This window comes from Xenopus tropicalis, chromosome 4, assembly GCF_000004195.4.
Source record: "Xenopus tropicalis strain Nigerian chromosome 4, UCB_Xtro_10.0, whole genome shotgun sequence".
Classification (NCBI taxonomy): Eukaryota; Metazoa; Chordata; class Amphibia; order Anura; family Pipidae; genus Xenopus; species Xenopus tropicalis.
In genome coordinates, this window is record NC_030680.2 from 45,964,448 (window position 1) to 45,968,080 (window position 3,633).

General features: G+C 43.7%; 1 long non-coding RNA gene across 1 annotated transcript; it reads right to left on the reverse strand.

Moving 5' to 3' along the window:
* Positions 1 to 1,167: 1,167 nt before the first annotated feature.
* On the reverse strand, positions 1,168 to 2,155 carry LOC105945554. The gene is made up of 2 exons (XR_004222340.1): positions 2,073 to 2,155; positions 1,168 to 1,739 (listed from the first exon to the last, which is right to left on the reverse strand). It is a non-coding gene; the product is annotated as an uncharacterized LOC105945554 (long non-coding RNA).
* Positions 2,156 to 3,633: the final 1,478 nt, after the last annotated feature.

Below are 3,633 nucleotides of genomic sequence, written 5' to 3' on the forward strand. Positions count from 1 at the left end.
TTACTCCATGCGGCAAAATTTACAATGCGCGACGAAAAATTACATCGCGCGACAGATTAGTTTCGCGAATTAGATACGCTCATCACTAGTTGGGTGCAATTGATTGCACCCATGTGCCGTTAAACCCCCCCCCCCAAGACAGGGAGCACATTTTTAGAAACAGGAAGGGTTACCACTCCATTATCGTGCAAGTGGTGTGCAATGCACGTATGAACATCATGAGCATCGTGTCTGGGTTCCCTGGCTCCTCTCAATGCTTATATCCTAAGGCAGTCCACACTTTACCGTTCTTTCAAGACAGGACAAATGCCGCACGGGTGGCTGTTAGGTAAGTATTTGTGTCACGTCTAGCACAACTTGCCCACATTTGCTTTCTGTGTCCCACTGTAAAACCAGTCCCTGCCTGCCATAAGCTTGTTTTGCAATTTGTAAAGTGCCTTCTTTTGCCACTGGGAGAGTCAAATCAGCTACTTGTAGTGTCACCTATCAGTCTCAGACTGTCACATCTGTTGCAAAAGGGCCGTGTTTTGACACAGGGAGACTGGAAGCAGCTTATTTGTTTGCAGCATCTTATTACATCTTATTTTATTTCAGGAGATGCTGGCTACCCGTGCTCTCGGTGGCTCATCACACCGATTCACAGGCCACATTCACGGGCCGAGTGTGCTTTTAATGAAGCACATGTGAGGGCGCGGTCTGTGATTGAGCGGACATTTGGGGTCCTTAAAAGCCGGTTCCGCTGCCTGGATAAATCAGGAGGCAGCCTTATGTACAGCCCCACTAAAGTTCCCAACATTGTGGCTGCGTGTGCTGTACTGCACAATCTTGCGAACCGGCATGGCTTACCAGGCGATGTGGCCGATGACCTGGAGGACCACATACATCCACAAGATCCTGTCCGAGGTGAGTGAAGTCTGGGGACAAATTGTTACCAATTACTTTTCCTGTAAGTACCTACAATCTTTAATCCCATACACAAGAAATACCAAACAACTTCTCCAAAAAAAAACCTTTATTTACAGGGAACCCACTTCCAGGTGATTCCTCCACCCGCAATACAAATAGAAAAAAAACAAATAAAACTTTCAAAAAAACATATGCCTAAGAAAAGATAGGTTCCACAAATCCCTAATGTGTCCGATTTCTTTTCTTTTCCGAAGCTGCCTAGTATAACCTGCAGGGGCGGGAGTTATGCTCTCACCAGTCACTCCACTGGTAGAGCTTGTTGGCTCTGTGCCTGTTGTTGTAGGGTGGCAATTTGTTGCTGGAGGACTAAATTTTGTTGAGCCAACAAATCCAGTTTTTGCCTTTTGAGCTCTACCCGCTCCTCTTGCAGGCTCAACATGGCAGCCTCGTGTTGTGCTTTGCGTGCCTCGCTGTCCTGCTTGAGGCTAAGCATGGCCAACTCATGTGCGGCTTGCCGTGCCTGACTAGCATTCTAGGCGTTAGTGGCCTCACACAAGTCAGATCTAATTTGCGCATCAAGGCTTTGTGATGCCTAATTAGGGATTTGTGGAACCTATCTTTCTCAGGTTCCTGGGGGGCCATGTTATCTCCTCTGGCCTGGGTTGGGAGCTGCTACTGCTGCTGGGGAATGTTGGTCGGCTCCTCATCTGAGAATAAGGCCACATTGCTGCCACCTACATGTGACCCTCTCTCACTTTCCTCCCCACTAAACATTTCCCCTCCAATTGCAGGATCGCACCGTGGGGAGTGGAGCCCAGATGAGGAGCGTCCACCTTTTGAAAGAAAGAAAAAAAGACTTTATTTAATTTTTTAAAGTTAGTTATGTTCATGATGCCAGACATACTTCATGGACAATAATGATTGTCAGTTTTGGTAAAATATGACCAAGTTTATTTTGAAAAAAATATTTGTGGACATTGATTCATTCCAAATGAGGCAAAAAGGTAACTGTCCAAAAGTACAAGATGAACTGTCTGCACCTAACCCAATATACTGCACTTTTGGAATTGAAACAGCTGCAATATACACTGACACAATTCCCTATTATGCCACTGCACAAGCCTAACACAAAACACAGGTCTAACCAAATTTAGTAACAAAAATACCTGGAATGGGAGCAGATGATGTTTGTCTACGTCTGCTTATGCCAGGTGGTATTAAAGATGAATCTGTTGGAGAAAAGATTGTTTTACATTAATATTAAGCTTCTCTGCAAGAGTAAATACACTTGTATTAATGTCATTACACCAACATTCCTGTCCGAATCAAATGTGCCGGACACACCGCTCACACTCTCTGTGTGTAGGAAAGGCAGCAGCAGCTCTTCAAATTTTGAAAAATGGACTCTCTTTGAAGGGCCACCTCCAGTTCTAGATCTAAAGAAAATGAACAAATGGTTTTATTGTGTTGTCTCCAATAAGCAAGCCATAACAACACAGTCACTTTTTTTGTTACTCATTGTTGCCCCAATCAATTCCCTTTACTTTCAAGTTTAACAATACTAAGGCATTCTCTGACACTAACCCTACTAAAATGCTGCAAGTTGCTGCTAAGTGGCCTCGCTAACTCCCAGGGCTCTCCCTTATACTCTCTCTGTATTAAACAATGCTTAAACAATAATCCTCCTTGATAAAGGAGAGTACAGGGCATTAAGGGGTCTGTTTGCTAAAGTGCGTTTAAATTGCCTAAGAGTATAGTCTATGAATAGTCGCTAACTTTAAAGTTTGACTAAGCAGCGATGTGCGTGTAAATGCCAGTGATCATTGCGGAAGCAGGTTATAGTGGCGAATATTTTGGCGACAGAATATTCGCCGCCTCAAAGTTGACTAAGCAGCGATGTGCGTGTAAATGCCATCGATCATTGCAGAAGCAGGTTATAGCGGCGAATATTTTGGCGACAAAATTAACTTTGCGACTATTCTTGCTATAACATAGTCTACTTTTATGGCGTTAAAGTCCCTAGTGCTATGCTTTCTGCTAATCCCTATGCCAATGTCTATTTTTAGCTTCTCTGTGAAATCAAATCTTGATAATGGTTTACTTTCCACTTTTTCTCATTTTCCTCTAAAAGAAAGAAAATTTGGGATTTTCATCAGAGAGAATAAAGTTATCATCTAGAACAATGCAATATTATATAAAACAATTAAAAGATCAATAAGGGCAATGGGAAATTATTAGGGTGGTGCATTTTCAACTCCTCTAATGCAAATATGCGACTAATTTGAGCATATAATTTACCCTTACAATAAACGCAAGTATATTTTCTGATGCACAAATAAATTATAAGGTATATTTTGGCGACTATTCGGTCGCGATGTGACGTCATTGTAATCTCGTGACACATGCGACTCGCGGCCATTTTGACTCAGAGAGCCTACAGAGCACAGTGAGCAAACATGCCTGGGGTATCAGAGCTCCATCTGGAGGAGAGGCGTTACATTGTCCGCTTCCTCCTGCGCTCTTCCAATGACACGCAGACGCTGGGGACCATAGGGGTCCATGAGAAGAAGCGGGCTATCCTCCGCAAGCTGATGCAGAGAATGCGGAGGAAGTTCGGCCTCGAGATGGACCTGCGAGATCTTCCAGCGGCTGTGGTCCGACATGAAACGCAGGAATCAAGATTTACTTGCGGAAATTGCGGATGGTAATTGTTGTTCTTTAATAATG